Source organism: Oncorhynchus nerka, linkage group LG18 (assembly GCF_034236695.1).
Source record: "Oncorhynchus nerka isolate Pitt River linkage group LG18, Oner_Uvic_2.0, whole genome shotgun sequence".
NCBI classification, from domain to species: domain Eukaryota; kingdom Metazoa; phylum Chordata; class Actinopteri; order Salmoniformes; family Salmonidae; genus Oncorhynchus; species Oncorhynchus nerka.
This window is the reverse complement of record NC_088413.1, coordinates 4,950,578-4,972,141: the sequence shown is the minus strand read 5'-3', so window position 1 is coordinate 4,972,141 and position 21,564 is coordinate 4,950,578. Positions and strand designations below refer to the sequence as shown.

Below are 21,564 nucleotides of genomic sequence, written 5' to 3'. Positions count from 1 at the left end.
GTGACAGGCGTCCTGTTTGGTGAATATAGACACGGGTACTGACCTCTCTATGATGTGACAGGCGTCCTGTTTGGTGAATATAGACACGGGTACTGACCTCTCTATGTGACAGGTGTCCTGTTTGGTGAATATAGACACGGGTACTGACCTCTCTATGATGTGACAGGCGTCCTGTTTGGTGAATATAGACACGGGTACTGACCTCTCTATGTGACAGGTGTCCTGTTTGGTGAATATAGACACGGGTACTGACCTCTCTATGATGTGACAGGTGTCCTGTTTGGTGAATATAGACACGGGTACTGACCTCTCTATGATGTGACAGGTGTCCTGTTTGGTGAATATAGACACGGGTACTGACCTCTCTATGTGACAGGTGTCCTGTTTGGTGAATATAGACACGGGTACTGACCTCTCTATGATGTGACAGGTGTCCTGTTTGGTGAATATAGACACGGGTACTGACCTCTCTATGATGTGACAGGCGTCCTGTTTGGTGAATATAGACACGGGTACTGACCTCTCTATGATGTGACAGGCGTCCTGTTTGGTGAACTCTGTCTTCTCAGAGTCCAGCTGGCTCTGAAACCACTGCAGCTTATCACCTACACACACAGACAATAAAAGGTAAGAGGGGGTACACCCTACCGTTGTACTCATCAACACACACAGACAATAAAAGGTAAGAGGGGGTACACCCTACCGTTGTACTCATCAACACACACAGACAATAAAAGGTAAGAGGGGGTACACCCTCTGAATATACTGTGATATGTGGTTGTCTCACCTAGCTATCTGAATATACTAACTACTGTGATATGTGGTTGTCCACCTAGCTATCTGAATATACTAACTACTGTGATATGTGGTTGTCCCACCTAGCTATATGAATATACTAACTACTGTGATATGTGGTTGTCCCACCTAGCTATCTGAATATACTGTGATATGTGGTTGTCCACCTAGCTATCTGAATATACTAACTACTGTGATATGTGGTTGTCCACCTAGCTATCTGAATATACTAACTACTGTGATATGTGGTTGTCCCACCTAGCTATCTGAATATACTGTGATATGTGGTTGTCCACCTAGCTATCTGAATATACTGTGATATGTGGTTGTCTCACCTAGCTATCTGAATATACTAACTACTGTGATATGTGGTTGTCCCACCTAGCTATCTGAATATACTAACTACTGTAATATGTGGTTGTCCACCTAGCTATCTGAATATACTAACTACTGTGATATGTGGTTGTCCCACCTAGCTATCTGAATATACTAACTACTGTGATATGTGGTTGTCCCACCTAGCTATCTGAATATACTAACTACTGTGATATGTGGTTGTCCCACCTAGCTATCTGAATATACTAACTACTGTGATATGTGGTTGTCCACCTAGCTATCTGAATATACTAACTACTGTGATATGTGGTTGTCTCATCTAGCTATCTGAATATACTGTGATATGTGGTTGTCTCACCTAGCTATCTGAATATACTGTGATATGTGGTTGTCCACCTAGCTATCTGAATATACTAACTACTGTGATATGTGGTTGTCCACCTAGCTATCTGAATATACTGTGATATGTGGTTGTCCACCTAGCTATCTGAATATACTAACTACTGTGATATGTGGTTGTCCATCTAGCTATCTGAATATACTGTGATATGTGGTTGTCCACCTAGCTATCTGAATATACTAACTACTGTGATATGTGGTTGTCCACCTAGCTATCTGAATATACTAACTACTGTGATATGTGGTTGTCCACCTAGCTATCTGAATATACTGTGATATGTGGTTGTCCACCTAGCTATCTGAATATACTGTGATATGTGGTTGTCCACCTAGCTATCTGAATATACTAACTACTGTGATATGTGGTTGTCCCACCTAGCTATCTGAATATACTAACTACTGTGATATGTGGTTGTCCCACCTAGCTATCTGAATATACTACCTACTGTGATATGTGGTTGTCCCACCTAGCTATCTGAATATACTAACTACTGTGATATGTGGTTGTCCACCTAGCTATCTGAATATACTAACTACTGTGATATGTGGTTGTCCACCTAGCTATCTGAATATACTAACTACTGTGATATGTGGTTGTCCACCTAGCTATCTGAATATACTAACTACTGTGATATGTGGTTGTCCACCTAGCTATCTGAATATACTAACTACTGTGATATGTGGTTGTCCCACCTAGCTATCTGAATATACTAACTACTGTGATATGTGGTTGTCCACCTAGCTATCTGAATATACTAACTACTGTGATATGTGGTTGTCCCACCTAGCTATCTGAATATACTAACTACTGTGATATGTGGTTGTCCCACCTAGCTATCTGAATATACTAACTACTGTGATATGTGGTTGTCCCACCTAGCTATCTGAATATACTAACTACTGTGATATGTGGTTGTCCACCTAGCTATCTGAATATACTAACTACTGTGATATGTGGTTGTCCCACCTAGCTATCTGAATATACTAACTACTGTGATATGTGGTTGTCCACCTAGCTATCTGAATATACTAACTACTGTGATATGTGGTTGTCTCATCTAGCTATCTGAATATACTGTGATATGTGGTTGTCTCACCTAGCTATCTGAATATACTGTGATATGTGGTTGTCCACCTAGCTATCTGAATATACTAACTACTGTGATATGTGGTTGTCCACCTAGCTATCTGAATATACTGTGATATGTGGTTGTCCACCTAGCTATCTGAATATACTAACTACTGTGATATGTGGTTGTCCATCTAGCTATCTGAATATACTGTGATATGTGGTTGTCCACCTAGCTATCTGAATATACTGTGATATGTGGTTGTCCACCTAGCTATCTGAATATACTGTGATATGTGGTTGTCCACCTAGCTATCTGAATATACTAACTACTGTGATATGTGGTTGTCCCACCTAGCTATCTGAATATACTAACTACTGTGATATGTGGTTGTCCACCTAGCTATCTGAATATACTAACTACTGTGATATGTGGTTGTCCACCTAGCTATCTGAATATACTAACTACTGTGATATGTGGTTGTCCCACCTAGCTATCTGAATATACTGTGATATGTGGTTGTCCACCTAGCTATCTGAATATACTACCTACTGTGATATGTGGTTGTCCCACCTAGCTATCTGAATATACTACCTACTGTGATATGTGGTTGTCCCACCTAGCTATCTGAATATACTAACTACTGTGATATGTGGTTGTCCACCTAGCTATCTGAATATACTAACTACTGTGATATGTGGTTGTCCACCTAGCTATCTGAATATACTAACTACTGTGATATGTGGTTGTCTCACCTAGCTATCTGAATATACTAACTACTGTGATATGTGGTTGTCCACCTAGCTATCTGAATATACTAACTACTGTGATATGTGGTTGTCCCACCTAGCTATCTGAATATACTGTGATATGTGGTTGTCCACCTAGCTATCTGAATATACTGTGATATGTGGTTGTCCACCTAGCTATCTGAATATACTAACTACTGTGATATGTGGTTGTCTCACCTAGCTATCTGAATATACTGTGATATGTGGTTGTCCACCTAGCTATCTGAATATACTAACTACTGTGATATGTGGTTGTCCCACCTAGCTATCTGAATATACTGTGATATGTGGTTGTCCACCTAGCTATCTGAATATACTAACTACTGTGATATGTGGTTGTCCCACCTAGCTATCTGAATATACTAACTACTGTGATATGTGGTTGTCCACCTAGCTATCTGAATATACTAACTACTGTGATATGTGGTTGTCCCACCTAGCTATCTGAATATACTAACTACTGTGATATGTGGTTGTCCACCTAGCTATCTGAATATACTAACTACTGTGATATGTGGTTGTCTCACCTAGCTATCTGAATATACTAACTACTGTGATATGTGGTTGTCCACCTAGCTATCTGAATATACTAACTACTGTGATATGTGGTTGTCCACCTAGCTATCTGAATATACTGTGATATGTGGTTGTCCACCTAGCTATCTGAATATACTGTGATATGTGGTTGTCCACCTAGCTATCTGAATATACTAACTACTGTGATATGTGGTTGTCCACCTAGCTATCTGAATATACTGTGATATGTGGTTGTCCACCTAGCTATCTGAATATACTGTGATATGTGGTTGTCCCACCTAGCTATCTGAATATACTAACTACTGTGATATGTGGTTGTCCACCTAGCTATCTGAATATACTAACTACTGTGATATGTGGTTGTCTCACCTAGCTATCTGAATATACTGTGATATGTGGTTGTCCACCTAGCTATCTGAATATACTAACTACTGTGATATGTGGTTGTCCACCTAGCTATCTGAATATACTAACTACTGTGATATGTGGTTGTCTCACCTAGCTATCTGAATATACTAACTACTGTGATATGTGGTTGTCCACCTAGCTATCTGAATATACTGTGATATGTGGTTGTCTCACCTAGCTATCTGAATATACTGTGATATGTGGTTGTCCACCTAGCTATCTGAATATACTAACTACTGTGATATGTGGTTGTCCACCTAGCTATCTGAATATACTGTGATATGTGGTTGTCCCACCTAGCTATCTGAATATACTAACTACTGTGATATGTGGTTGTCCCACCTAGCTATCTGAATATACTAACTACTGTGATATGTCCACCTAGCTATCTGAATATACTGTGATATGTGGTTGTCCACCTAGCTATCTGAATATACTAACTACTGTGATAGCTGAATATACTAACTACTGTTATGTGGTCCACCTAGCTATCTGAATATACTAACTACTGTGATATGTGGTTGTCCACCTAGCTATCTGAATATACTAACTACTGTGATATGTGGTTGTCCCATCTAGCTATCTGAATATACTAACTACTGTGATATGTGGTTGTCTCACCTAGCTATCTGAATATACTGTGATATGTGGTTGTCCACCTAGCTATCTGAATATACTGTGATATGTGGTTGTCCACCTAGCTATCTGAATATACTAACTACTGTGATATGTGGTTGTCTCACCTAGCTATCTGAATATACTAACTACTGTGATATGTGGTTGTCTCACCTAGCTATCTGAATATACTGTGATATGTGGTTGTCCACCTAGCTATCTGAATATACTGTGATATGTGGTTGTCCACCTAGCTATCTGAATATACTAACTACTGTGATATGTGGTTGTCCACCTAGCTATCTGAATATACTAACTACTGTGATATGTGGTTGTCCATCTAGCTATCTGAATATACTAACTACTGTGATATGTGGTTGTCTCACCTAGCTATCTGAATATACTAACTACTGTGATATGTGGTTGTCCCACCTAGCTATCTGAATATACTAACTACTGTGATATGTGGTTGTCCACCTAGCTATCTGAATATACTGTGATATGTGGTTGTCCACCTAGCTATCTGAATATACTGTGATATGTGGTTGTCTCACCTAGCTATCTGAATATACTGTGATATGTGGTTGTCCCATCTAGCTATCTGAATATACTGTGATATGTGGTTGTCCACCTAGCTATCTGAATATACTGTGATATGTGGTTGTCCACCTAGCTATCTGAATATACTGTGATATGTGGTTGTCCACCTAGCTATCTGAATATACTGTGATATGTGGTTGTCCCATCTAGCTATCTGAATATACTAACTACTGTGATATGTGGTTGTCCACCTAGCTATCTGAATATACTAACTACTGTGATATGTGGTTGTCCCACCTAGCTATCTGAATATACTAACTACTGTGATATGTGGTTGTCCCACCTAGCTATCTGAATATACTGTGATATGTGGTTGTCCACCTAGCTATCTGAATATACTAACTACTGTGATATGTGGTTGTCCCACCTAGCTATCTGAATATACTGTGATATGTGGTTGTCCACCTAGCTATCTGAATATACTGTGATATGTGGTTGTCCACCTAGCTATCTGAATATACTAACTACTGTGATATGTGGTTGTCCACCTAGCTATCTGAATATACTGTGATATGTGGTTGTCCACCTAGCTATCTGAATATACTAACTACTGTGATATGTGGTTGTCTCACCTAGCTATCTGAATATACTGTGATATGTGGTTGTCCACCTAGCTATCTGAATATACTGTGATATGTGGTTGTCCACCTAGCTATCTGAATATACTAACTACTGTGATATGTGGTTGTCCACCTAGCTATCTGAATATACTAACTACTGTGATATGTGGTTGTCCCACCTAGCTATCTGAATATACTAACTACTGTGATATGTGGTTGTCCCACCTAGCTATCTGAATATACTAACTACTGTGATATGTGGTTGTCCACCTAGCTATCTGAATATACTAACTACTGTGATATGTGGTTGTCCCACCTAGCTATCTGAATATACTAACTACTGTGATATGTGGTTGTTCCACCTAGCTATCTGAATATACTAACTACTGTGATATGTGGTTGTCTCACCTAGCTATCTGAATATACTGTGATATGTGGTTGTCCCACCTAGCTATCTGAATATACTGTGATATGTGGTTGTCCCACCTAGCTATCTGAATATACTAACTACTGTGATATGTGGTTGTCCACCTAGCTATCTGAATATACTGTGATATGTGGTTGTCCCACCTAGCTATCTGAATATACTAACTACTGTGATATGTGGTTGTCTCACCTAGCTATCTGAATATACTGTGATATGTGGTTGTCCCACCTAGCTATCTGAATATACTAACTACTGTGATATGTGGTTGTCCACCTAGCTATCTGAATATACTAACTACTGTGATATGTGGTTGTCTCACCTAGCTATCTGAATATACTAACTACTGTGATATGTGGTTGTCCACCTAGCTATCTGAATATACTAACTACTGTGATATGTGGTTGTCCCACCTAGCTATCTGAATATACTAACTACTGTGATATGTGGTTGTCCCACCTAGCTATCTGAATATACTAACTACTGTGATATGTGGTTGTCCACCTAGCTATCTGAATATACTAACTACTGTGATATGTGGTTGTCCCACCTAGCTATCTGAATATACTAACTACTGTGATATGTGGTTGTCTCACCTAGCTATCTGAATATACTGTGATATGTGGTTGTCCCACCTAGCTATCTGAATATACTGTGATATGTGGTTGTCCCACCTAGCTATCTGAATATACTGTGATATGTGGTTGTCCCACCTAGCTATCTGAATATACTAACTACTGTGATATGTGGTTGTCCACCTAGCTATCTGAATATACTAACTACTGTGATATGTGGTTGTCTCACCTAGCTATCTGAATATACTAACTACTGTGATATGTGGTTGTCCCACCTAGCTATCTGAATATACTAACTACTGTGATATGTGGTTGTCCACCTAGCTATCTGAATATACTAACTACTGTGATATGTGGTTGTCCACCTAGCTATCTGAATATACTAACTACTGTGATATGTGGTTGTCCCACCTAGCTATCTGAATATACTAACTACTGTGATATGTGGTTGTCTCACCTAGCTATCTGAATATACTAACTACTGTGATATGTGGTTGTCTCACCTAGCTATCTGAATATACTAACTACTGTGATATGTGGTTGTCCACCTAGCTATCTGAATATACTAACTACTGTGATATGTGGTTGTCCCACCTAGCTATCTGAATATACTAACTACTGTAATATGTGGTTGTCCACCTAGCTATCTGAATATACTAACTACTGTGATATGTGGTTGTCCCACCTAGCTATCTGAATATACTAACTACTGTGATATGTGGTTGTCCACCTAGCTATCTGAATATACTGTGATATGTGGTTGTCCACCTAGCTATCTGAATATACTAACTACTGTGATATGTGGTTGTCCCACCTAGCTATCTGAATATACTAACTACTGTGATATGTGGTTGTCCCACCTAGCTATCTGAATATACTAACTACTGTGATATGTGGTTGTCCCACCTAGCTATCTGAATATACTAACTACTGTGATATGTGGTTGTCCCACCTAGCTATCTGAATATACTAACTACTGTGATATGTGGTTGTCTCACCTAGCTATCTGAATATACTAACTACTGTGATATGTGGTTGTCCCACCTAGCTATCTGAATATACTAACTACTGTGATATGTGGTTGTCCCACCTAGCTATCTGAATATACTAACTACTGTGATATGTGGTTGTCCCACCTAGCTATCTGAATATACTGTGATATGTGGTTGTCCACCTAGCTATCTGAATATACTAACTACTGTGATATGTGGTTGTCCCACCTAGCTATCTGAATATACTGTGATATGTGGTTGTCCCACCTAGCTATCTGAATATACTAACTACTGTGATATGTGGTTGTCCACCTAGCTATCTGAATATACTAACTACTGTGATATGTGGTTGTCTCACCTAGCTATCTGAATATACTGTGATATGTGGTTGTCCACCTAGCTATCTGAATATACTGTGATATGTGGTTGTCCACCTAGCTATCTGAATATACTAACTACTGTGATATGTGGTTGTCCACCTAGCTATCTGAATATACTAACTACTGTGATATGTGGTTGTCCACCTAGCTATCTGAATATACTAACTACTGTGATATGTGGTGGTCTCACCTAGCTATCTGAATATACTGTGATATGTGGTTGTCTCACCTAGCTATCTGAATATACTAACTACTGTGATATGTGGTTGTCCCACCTAGCTATCTGAATATACTAACTACTGTGATATGTGGTTGTCCCACCTAGCTATCTGAATATACTAACTACTGTGATATGTGGTTGTCCACCTAGCTATCTGAATATACTAACTACTGTGATATGTGGTTGTTCCACCTAGCTATCTGAATATACTAACTACTGTGATATGTGGTTGTCTCACCTAGCTATCTGAATATACTAACTACTGTGATATGTGGTTGTCTCACCTAGCTATCTGAATATACTGTGATATGTGGTTGTCCCACCTAGCTATCTGAATATACTGTGATATGTGGTTGTCCACCTAGCTATCTGAATATACTAACTACTGTGATATGTGGTTGTCCACCTAGCTATCTGAATATACTGTGATATCTGGTTGTCCCACCTAGCTATCTGAATATACTAACTACTGTGATATGTGGTTGTCTCACCTAGCTATCTGAATATACTAACTACTGTGATATGTGGTTGTCTCACCTAGCTATCTGAATATACTAACTACTGTGATATGTGGTTGTCCACCTAGCTATCTGAATATACTGTGATATGTGGTTGTCCACCTAGCTATCTGAATATACTAACTACTGTGATATGTGGTTGTCCACCTAGCTATCTGAATATACTAACTACTGTGATATGTGGTTGTCCCACCTAGCTATCTGAATATACTAACTACTGTGATATGTGGTTGTCCCACCTAGCTATCTGAATATACTAACTACTGTGATATGTGGTTGTCCACCTAGCTATCTGAATATACTAACTACTGTGATATGTGGTTGTCCCACCTAGCTATCTGAATATACTAACTACTGTGATATGTGGTTGTCTCACCTAGCTATCTGAATATACTGTGATATGTGGTTGTCCCACCTAGCTATCTGAATATACTGTGATATGTGGTTGTCCCACCTAGCTATCTGAATATACTGTGATATGTGGTTGTCCCACCTAGCTATCTGAATATACTAACTACTGTGATATGTGGTTGTCCACCTAGCTATCTGAATATACTGTGATATGTGGTTGTCCCACCTAGCTATCTGAATATACTAACTACTGTGATATGTGGTTGTCTCACCTAGCTATCTGAATATACTGTGATATGTGGTTGTCCCACCTAGCTATCTGAATATACTGTGATATGTGGTTGTCCCACCTAGCTATCTGAATATACTGTGATATGTGGTTGTCCCACCTAGCTATCTGAATATACTAACTACTGTGATATGTGGTTGTCCACCTAGCTATCTGAATATACTAACTACTGTGATATGTGGTTGTCTCACCTAGCTATCTGAATATACTAACTACTGTGATATGTGGTTGTCCACCTAGCTATCTGAATATACTAACTACTGTGATATGTGGTTGTCCCACCTAGCTATCTGAATATACTAACTACTGTGATATGTGGTTGTCCACCTAGCTATCTGAATATACTAACTACTGTGATATGTGGTTGTCCACCTAGCTATCTGAATATACTAACTACTGTGATATGTGGTTGTCCCACCTAGCTATCTGAATATACTAACTACTGTGATATGTGGTTGTCTCACCTAGCTATCTGAATATACTGTGATATGTGGTTGTCCCACCTAGCTATCTGAATATACTGTGATATGTGGTTGTCCCACCTAGCTATCTGAATATACTGTGATATGTGGTTGTCCCACCTAGCTATCTGAATATACTAACTACTGTGATATGTGGTTGTCCACCTAGCTATCTGAATATACTAACTACTGTGATATGTGGTTGTCTCACCTAGCTATCTGAATATACTAACTACTGTGATATGTGGTTGTCCCACCTAGCTATCTGAATATACTAACTACTGTGATATGTGGTTGTCCACCTAGCTATCTGAATATACTAACTACTGTGATATGTGGTTGTCCACCTAGCTATCTGAATATACTAACTACTGTGATATGTGGTTGTCCCACCTAGCTATCTGAATATACTAACTACTGTGATATGTGGTTGTCTCACCTAGCTATCTGAATATACTAACTACTGTGATATGTGGTTGTCTCACCTAGCTATCTGAATATACTAACTACTGTGATATGTGGTTGTCCACCTAGCTATCTGAATATACTAACTACTGTGATATGTGGTTGTCCCACCTAGCTATCTGAATATACTAACTACTGTGATATGTGGTTGTCCACCTAGCTATCTGAATATACTGTGATATGTGGTTGTCCACCTAGCTATCTGAATATACTAACTACTGTGATATGTGGTTGTCCACCTAGCTATCTGAATATACTAACTACTGTGATATGTGGTTGTCCCACCTAGCTATCTGAATATACTAACTACTGTGATATGTGGTTGTCCACCTAGCTATCTGAATATACTGTGATATGTGGTTGTCCACCTAGCTATCTGAATATACTAACTACTGTGATATGTGGTTGTCCCACCTAGCTATCTGAATATACTGTGATATGTGGTTGTCCCACCTAGCTATCTGAATATACTAACTACTGTGATATGTGGTTGTCCACCTAGCTATCTGAATATACTAACTACTGTGATATGTGGTTGTCTCACCTAGCTATCTGAATATACTGTGATATGTGGTTGTCCACCTAGCTATCTGAATATACTGTGATATGTGGTTGTCCACCTAGCTATCTGAATATACTAACTACTGTGATATGTGGTTGTCCACCTAGCTATCTGAATATACTAACTACTGTGATATGTGGTTGTCCACCTAGCTATCTGAATATACTAACTACTGTGATATGTGGTGTCTCACCTAGCTATCTGAATATACTGTGATATGTGGTTGTCTCACCTAGCTATCTGAATATACTAACTACTGTGATATGTGGTTGTCCCACCTAGCTATCTGAATATACTAACTACTGTGATATGTGGTTGTCCACCTAGCTATCTGAATATACTAACTACTGTGATATGTGGTTGTCCACCTAGCTATCTGAATATACTAACTACTGTGATATGTGGTTGTCCCACCTAGCTATCTGAATATACTAACTACTGTGATATGTGGTTGTCTCACCTAGCTATCTGAATATACTGTGATATGTGGTTGTCCCACCTAGCTATCTGAATATACTGTGATATGTGGTTGTCCACCTAGCTATCTGAATATACTAACTACTGTGATATGTGGTTGTCCACCTAGCTATCTGAATATACTGTGATATCTGGTTGTCCCACCTAGCTATCTGAATATACTAACTACTGTGATATGTGGTTGTCTCACCTAGCTATCTGAATATACTAACTACTGTGATATGTGGTTGTCTCACCTAGCTATCTGAATATACTAACTACTGTGATATGTGGTTGTCCACCTAGCTATCTGAATATACTGTGATATGTGGTTGTCCACCTAGCTATCTGAATATACTAACTACTGTGATATGTGGTTGTCTCACCTAGCTATCTGAATATACTAACTACTGTGATATGTGGTTGTCCACCTAGCTATCTGAATATACTAACTACTGTGATATGTGGTTGTCCACCTAGCTATCTGAATATACTAACTACTGTGATATGTGGTTGTCCACCTAGCTATCTGAATATACTAACTACTGTGATATGTGGTTGTCCCACCTAGCTATCTGAATATACTAACTACTGTGATATGTGGTTGTCCACCTAGCTATCTGAATATACTAACTACTGTGATATGTGGTTGTCTCACCTAGCTATCTGAATATACTGTGATATGTGGTTGTCCCACCTAGCTATCTGAATATACTGTGATATGTGGTTGTCCACCTAGCTATCTGAATATACTAACTACTGTGATATGTGGTTGTCCACCTAGCTATCTGAATATACTGTGATATGTGGTTGTCCACCTAGCTATCTGAATATACTAACTACTGTGATATGTGGTTGTCCCACCTAGCTATCTGAATATACTAACTACTGTGATATGTGGTTGTCTCACCTAGCTATCTGAATATACTAACTACTGTGATATGTGGTTGTCTCACCTAGCTATCTGAATATACTAACTACTGTGATATGTGGTTGTCCACCTAGCTATCTGAATATACTGTGATATGTGGTTGTCCACCTAGCTATCTGAATATACTAACTACTGTGATATGTGGTTGTCCCACCTAGCTATCTGAATATACTGTGATATGTGGTTGTCTCACCTAGCTATCTGAATATACTGTGATATGTGGTTGTCCCACCTAGCTATCTGAATATACTAACTACTGTGATATGTGGTTGTCTCACCTAGCTATCTGAATATACTAACTACTGTGATATGTGGTTGTCCACCTAGCTATCTGAATATACTAACTACTGTGATATGTGGTTGTCTCACCTAGCTATCTGAATATACTAACTACTGTGATATGTGGTTGTCCCACCTAGCTATCTGAATATACTGTGATATGTGGTTGTCTCACCTAGCTATCTGAATATACTAACTACTGTGATATGTGGTTGTCCACCTAGCTATCTGAATATACTAACTACTGTGATATGTGGTTGTCCACCTAGCTATCTGAATATACTGTGATATGTGGTTGTCTCACCTAGCTATCTGAATATACTAACTACTGTGATATGTGGTTGTCCACCTAGCTATCTGAATATACTAACTACTGTGATATGTGGTTGTCCACCTAGCTATCTGAATATACTAACTACTGTGATATGTGGTTGTCCACCTAGCTATCTGAATATACTGTGATATGTGGTTGTCTCACCTAGCTATCTGAATATACTAACTACTGTGATATGTGGTTGTCCCACCTAGCTATCTGAATATACTAACTACTGTAATATGTGGTTGTCCACCTAGCTATCTGAATATACTGTGATATGTGGTTGTCCACCTGGCTATCTGAATATACTGTGATATGTGGTTGTCCACCTAGCTATCTGAATATACTAACTACTGTAATATGTGGTTGTCCACCTAGCTATCTGAATATACTGTGATATGTGGTTGTCCACCTGGCTATCTGAATATACTAACTACTGTGATATGTGGTTGTCTCACCTAGCTATCTGAATATACTGTGATATGTGGTTGTCCACCTAGCTATCTGAATATACTAACTACTGTGATATGTGGTTGTCCACCTAGCTATCTGAATATACTGTGATATGTGGTTGTCCACCTAGCTATCTGAATATACTGTGATATGTGGTTGTCCACCTAGCTATCTGAATATAAATATACTAACTACTGTGATATGTGGTTGTCCACCTAGCTATCTGAATATAAATATACTAACTACTGTGATATGTGGTTGTCCCACCTAGCTATCTGAATATACTAACTACTGTGATATGTGGTTGTCTCACCTAGCTATCTGAATATACTAACTACTGTGATATGTGGTTGTCCACCTAGCTATCTGAATATACTAACTACTGTGATATGTGGTTGTCCACCTAGCTATCTGAATATACTAACTACTGTGATATGTGGTTGTCCCACCTAGCTATCTGAATATACTAACTACTGTGATATGTGGTTGTCTCATCTAGCTATCTGAATATACTGTGATATGTGGTTGTCCACCTAGCTATCTGAATATACTAACTACTGTGATATGTGGTTGTCCACCTAGCTATCTGAATATACTAACTACTGTGATATGTGGTTGTCCATCTAGCTATCTGAATATACTAACTACTGTGATATGTGGTTGTCCCACCTAGCTATCTGAATATACTAACTACTGTGATATGTGGTTGTCCACCTAGCTATCTGAATATACTAACTACTGTGATATGTGGTTGTCCACCTAGCTATCTGAATATACTAACTACTGTGATATGTGGTTGTCTCACCTAGCTATCTGAATATACTAACTACTGTGATATGTGGTTGTCTCACCTAGCTATCTGAATATACTAACTACTGTGATATGTGGTTGTCCCACCTAGCTATCTGAATATACTAACTACTGTGATATGTGGTTGTCCACCTAGCTATCTGAATATACTGTGATATGTGGTTGTCTCACCTAGCTATCTGAATATACTAACTACTGTGATATGTGGTTGTCCACCTAGCTATCTGAATATACTAACTACTGTGATATGTGGTTGTCCACCTAGCTATCTGAATATACTGTGATATGTGGTTGTCCACCTGGCTATCTGAATATACTGTGATATGTGGTTGTCCACCTAGCTATCTGAATATACTAACTACTGTAATATGTGGTTGTCCACCTAGCTATCTGAATATACTGTGATATGTGGTTGTCCACCTGGCTATCTGAATATACTAACTACTGTGATATGTGGTTGTCTCACCTAGCTATCTGAATATACTGTGATATGTGGTTGTCCACCTAGCTATCTGAATATACTAACTACTGTGATATGTGGTTGTCCACCTAGCTATCTGAATATACTGTGATATGTGGTTGTCCACCTAGCTATCTGAATATACTGTGATATGTGGTTGTCCACCTAGCTATCTGAATATAAATATACTAACTACTGTGATATGTGGTTGTCCACCTAGCTATCTGAATATAAATATACTAACTACTGTGATATGTGGTTGTCCCACCTAGCTATCTGAATATACTAACTACTGTGATATGTGGTTGTCTCACCTAGCTATCTGAATATACTAACTACTGTGATATGTGGTTGTCCACCTAGCTATCTGAATATACTAACTACTGTGATATGTGGTTGTCCACCTAGCTATCTGAATATACTAACTACTGTGATATGTGGTTGTCCCACCTAGCTATCTGAATATACTAACTACTGTGATATGTGGTTGTCTCATCTAGCTATCTGAATATACTGTGATATGTGGTTGTCCACCTAGCTATCTGAATATACTAACTACTGTGATATGTGGTTGTCCACCTAGCTATCTGAATATACTAACTACTGTGATATGTGGTTGTCCACCTAGCTATCTGAATATACTAACTACTGTGATATGTGGTTGTCTCATCTAGCTATCTGAATATACTGTGATATGTGGTTGTCCACCTAGCTATCTGAATATACTAACTACTGTGATATGTGGTTGTCCCACCTAGCTATCTGAATATACTGTGATATGTGGTTGTCCCACCTAGCTATCTGAATATACTAACTACTGTGATATGTGGTTGTCCACCTAGCTATCTGAATATACTAACTACTGTGATATGTGGTTGTCTCACCTAGCTATCTGAATATACTAACTACTGTGATATGTGGTTGTCCCACCTAGCTATCTGAATATACTAACTACTGTGATATGTGGTTGTCCACCTAGCTATCTGAATATACTGTGATATGTGGTTGTCTCACCTAGCTATCTGAATATACTAACTACTGTGATATGTGGTTGTCCACCTAGCTATCTGAATATACTAACTACTGTGATATGTGGTTGTCCACCTAGCTATCTGAATATACTAACTACTGTGATATGTGGTTGTCCCACCTAGCTATCTGAATATACTAACTACTGTGATATGTGGTTGTCCCACCTAGCTATCTGAATATACTAACTACTGTGATATGTGGTTGTCTCACCTAGCTATCTGAATATACTAACTACTGTGATATGTGGTTGTCCCACCTAGCTATCTGAATATACTAACTACTGTGATATGTGGTTGTCTCACCTAGCTATCTGAATATACTAACTACTGTGATATGTGGTTGTCCACCTAGCTATCTGAATATACTAACTACTGTGATATGTGGTTGTCCACCTAGCTATCTGAATATACTAACTACTGTGATATGTGGTTGTCCACCTAGCTATCTGAATATACTAACTACTGTGATATGTGGTTGTCCACCTAGCTATCTGAATATACTAACTACTGTAATGTGGTTGTCCCACCTAGCTATCTGAATATACTAACTACTGTAATATGACAACAACATGGTAGCATCACAACATGACAACAACATGGTAGCAGCACAACATGGTAGCAGCACAACATGGTAGAAGAACAACATGACAACAACATGGTAGCAGCACAACATGACAACAACACAACATGACAACAACATGGTAGCATTACAACATGACAACATGGTAGCACCACAACATGACAACAACATGGTAGCAGCACAACATGACAACAACACGGTAACAACACAACATGTAGCAACACAACATGGCAACAACATGGTAGCAGCACAACATGACAACAACACGGTAACAACACAACATGGTAGCAACACAACATGACAACAACATGGTAGCAGCACAACATGACAACAACACGGTAACAACACAACATGTAGCAACACAACATGACAACATGGTAGCAACACAACATGGTAGCATCACAACATGACAACAACATGGTAGCAGCACAACATAACAACAACACGGTAACAACACAACATGTAGCAACACAACATGACAACAACATGGTAGCAGCACAACATGGTAGCAGCACAACATGACAACAACACGGTAACAACACAACATGTAGCAACACAACATGACAACAACATGGTAGCAGCACAACATGACAACAACATGGTAGCATCACAACAACATGGTAGCACCACAACATGACAACAACATGGTAGCAGCACAACATGACAACATGGTAGCACCACAACATGACAACAACAAGGTAGGAACACAACATCAACATGGTAGCACCACAACATGACAACAACAAGGTAGGAACACAACATCACAACAACATGGTAGCTGCACAACATGACAACAACATGGTAGCAACACAACATGACAACAACATGATAGCAACACAACAACATGGTAGCACCACAACATGACAACAACAAGGTAGCAACACAACATGGTAGCACCACAACATGACAACAAGGTAGCAACACAACATGGTAGCAACACAACATGACAACAACATGGTAACACAACATGTAGCAACACAACATGGTAGCATCACAACATAACAACATGATAGCAACACAACATGACAACAACATGATAGCAACACAACAACATGGTAGCACCACAACATGACAACAACATGATAGCAACACAACAACATGGTAGCACCACAACAACATGGTAGCACCACAACACAACAACAACATGATAGCAACACAACAACATGGTAGCAGCACAACAACATGGTAGCAGCACAAAACACGATACAAACATAGACAACAGCACAAAAGGAAGAAGGTAGAGAGAACAATACATCACGCAAAGCAGCCACAACTGTCAGTAAGAGTGTCCACGACTGAGTCTTTGAATTAAGAGATTTGGTGTTAAACGCTCTACAACAAAACGTTATCTGTGTTCAACAAGCTTTCTCTGTGTTCAACAAGCTTTCTCTGTGTTCAACAAGCTTTCTCTGTGTTCAACAAGCTTTCTCTGCCCTTAACCTTGTTCTGAACACCTCTACAACACTGCTCTCTGTGTTCAACAAGCTTTCTCTGCCCTTAACCTTGTTCTGAACACCTCTACAACACTGCTCTCTGTGTTCAACAAGCTTTCTCTGCCCTTAACCTTGTTCTGAACACCTCTACAACACTGCTCTCTGTGTTCAACAAGCTTTCTCTGCCCTTGTTCTGAACACCTCCAAAACAAAGGTCATGTGGTTTGGTAAGAAGAATGCCCCTCTCCCCACAGGTGTGATTACTACATCTGAGAGTTTAGAGCTTGAGGTAGTCTCCTCATACAAGTACTTGGGAATATGGCTAGACGGTACACTGTCCTTCTCTCAGCACATATCAAAGCTGCAGGCTAAGTTTAAATCTAGACTTGGTTTCCTCCATCGTAATCGCTCCTCTTTAACCCCTGCTACCAAACTAACCCTGATTCAGTTGACCAGCCTACACATGCTAGATTACGAAGACATCGTTTATACACAGGCAAGTAAGGGTGCTCTCGAGCGGCTAGATGTTCTTTACCACTCGGCCATCAGATTTACCACCAATGCTCCTTATAGGACACATCACTGCTCTCTATATTCCTCTGTAAACTGGTCATCTCTGTTTACCTGTCACAAGACCCACTGGTTGATACTTATTTATAAAACCCTCTGAGGCCTCACTCCCCCCTATCTGAGATATCTACTGCAGCCCTCATCCTCCACATACAACATCCGTTCTGCCAGTCACATTCTGTTAAAGGTCCCCAAAGCACACACATCCCTGGTTCGCTCCTCTTTTCAGTTCGCTGCGACTGGAACGAGCTGCAACAAACACTCAAACCGGACAGTTTTATCTCCATCTCTTCATTCAAAGACTCAATCATGGAGAGCCCCGTCCCCGCAGGAGGCCTTTTGCCTTGTGGTAGGTCGTCATTGTAAATAAGAATTTGTTCTTAACTGACTTGCCTAGTTAAATAAAGGTGAAATAAAAAAAATATGCATATAATTGGATGAGAGCGCTTCCTACTGCTTGAGCTATGTTGTTGATGCAAATTTAGAAGAGTGTGGGGCCTAGGATCGAGCCTTGGGGTACTCCCTTGGTGACAGGCAGTGACTGAGACAGCAGATGTTCAGTAACAGTCGTACAGTAACACAGTAATAGTAGTAACAGACTGTCAGACTCACCAATGCTGTTGAGACGAGTGGCCTTCTCACTCTTTTGTCTGGAGGCAGAGATACACACTTAACTTTATAAATATATAACAATATACAGGATCCTCTCTGTTCAAAACACAAACCATCTCCCTCCCTCCTTACCTCTCCTTCTTTCCCAGACGTATCTCCTGGCTGGCCAAGTAAGCAGCTTTCCTGCTATAGGGATGACACACCTTCTCCTTCTGAGTTGGTTTACCTTTCCCCGCCTTCGGCTACACACACACACACACACGACTGTTAGAACACTGTCTTGCATTATTCTATACTGAACTAAAATATAAATGCAACATGTAAAGTGTTGGTACCATGTTTCATTAACTGAAATAAAAGATCCTAGAAATGTCCATACGCAAGAAAGCGTATTTCCCAGTTAGTGAGTCTTTCTCCTTTGCCAAGATAATCCATCCAGCTGACAGGTGTGGCATATCAAGAAGCCGATTAAACGGCACGATCATTACACAGGTGCACCTTGTGCTGGGGACAATAAAAGGTCACTCTAAAATATGAAGTTTTGTCACACAACACCACAGATGTCTGAAGTTTTGAGGGAGCGTGTAATTCACATGCTGAAATTTCCTCCAGGGCTGTTGCCTGAGAATTTAATGTTCATTTCTCTACCATAAGCCACCTCCAACGTCATGTTAGAGAATTTGGCAGTACGTCCAACCGGCATCACAACCGCAGACCACGTGTAACTACTCCAGACCACGTGTAACCACGCCAGACCACGTGTAACCACGCCAGACCACGTGTAACCACGTGTAACCACGCCAGACCACGTGTAACCACGCCAGACCACGTGTAACTACGCCAGACCACGTGTAACCACGCCAGACCACGTGTAACCACGCCAGACCACGTGTAACCACGCCAGACCACGTGTAACCACGCCAGACCACGTGTAACCACACCAGCCCAGGACCTCCACATCCGGGTTCTTCACCTGTGAGATCGTCTGAGACCAGCCACCCGGACAGCTGATGAAACTGAGGAGTATTTCTGTCTGTAATAAAGCCCTTTGTGGGGAAAACTCATTCTGATTGGCTGAGCCCTCCCAGGCCCACCAATCACTGCGCTCCTGCTCAGTCATGTGAAATACTTACTTAAAAGCTTAAGTAAAATAAGAGTGACGAAAATATTTAATAAATAAACTAAAGTAAAAAAAAATACCAATACTGAGTCTATCTGCGGGGGGTATAGGTTAGTCGAGGTAATATGTAGGTAGGGGTAACGTGACTACGTAATAAACAGCGAGGAACAGCAGCGTAAAAAAATGAGTATTCAATGCAAATAGTGGGGGGCTGGAAGCTGTTAAGAAGCCTTAGGACCTGTTTTTCTTATTGAACTAGGCAAGTCCTAGACTTGGTGCTTGTGAAAGTCACGTGAGATCCATAGATTAGTGCCTAATTTATTTATTTCAATTGACTGATTTTCTTAAATTAACTAACTCATGAATCGTTGAAATTGTTGCATTTTGCGTTAATATTATTTTGCAGTATACATTCACTAGGTTGTAAGAGCGCTATAACATTATATACATCTAGGTTTAGCTAAATATATTTCTACATATCTAGATACATGTTAAGGATGTTAAATAAGTGTACTTTTACCATGTTTTAGTTGTATGTGGGAAGTTTGATCACCGGTTGAAAAAACGTGTTCTGTATTGACAACTCCGGCGGATGCTGCTGGTCCGTCGGACAACACTGTCCGTCATTTCCTCCGGCGGCCGAAAGAAAGGTTCCACAACCCGGAAGACAACAAGACCACGTTGTTTCCGAATCAAAACGTGTTGCGAACAGCAGAGTAACGTTACTGAGAGTAGCAGAGAGCAGACTGCCGAGAGAACAGCTTTGTAGCCTTAACTACTTGAACGTAAGTCCATCATCTACACGTTTGCAATATGATAAACAACATTGTAATAATGCCACCGGTATAATACAGAATTGGTGATACAATACCAAGGAACATTTTAAAACGCTGACTAACAGTAACGTTATCTGGTTCTGAGAATGCCAACCAAGCTATATAACTGTTTTATTAACTAGTGGACCAGCTAACGTTAGCTAACTACGAGTTTAACTCCTGTGCTATGAACTCCGATTGTAAAATGTATTTTTTTTCAATATATATGGCTGGTATACTAGCTATCCAGCTAGTTCTAAAGTTAGCTAATATTGGTTAGTTGACCAATGGGGCTGGGTAGTTGACCAATGGGGCTGGGTAGTTGACCAATGGGGCTGGGTAGTTGCCCA

General features: G+C 39.8%; 1 pseudogene; it reads right to left on the bottom strand.

Annotated features, from left to right (window-relative positions):
- Nucleotides 1-21,037, bottom strand: part of LOC135561969 (translation machinery-associated protein 16-like) — a 41,447-nt pseudogene extending 20,410 nt beyond the window's left edge.
- Between the last annotated feature and the right edge of the window lie 527 nt (nucleotides 21,038-21,564).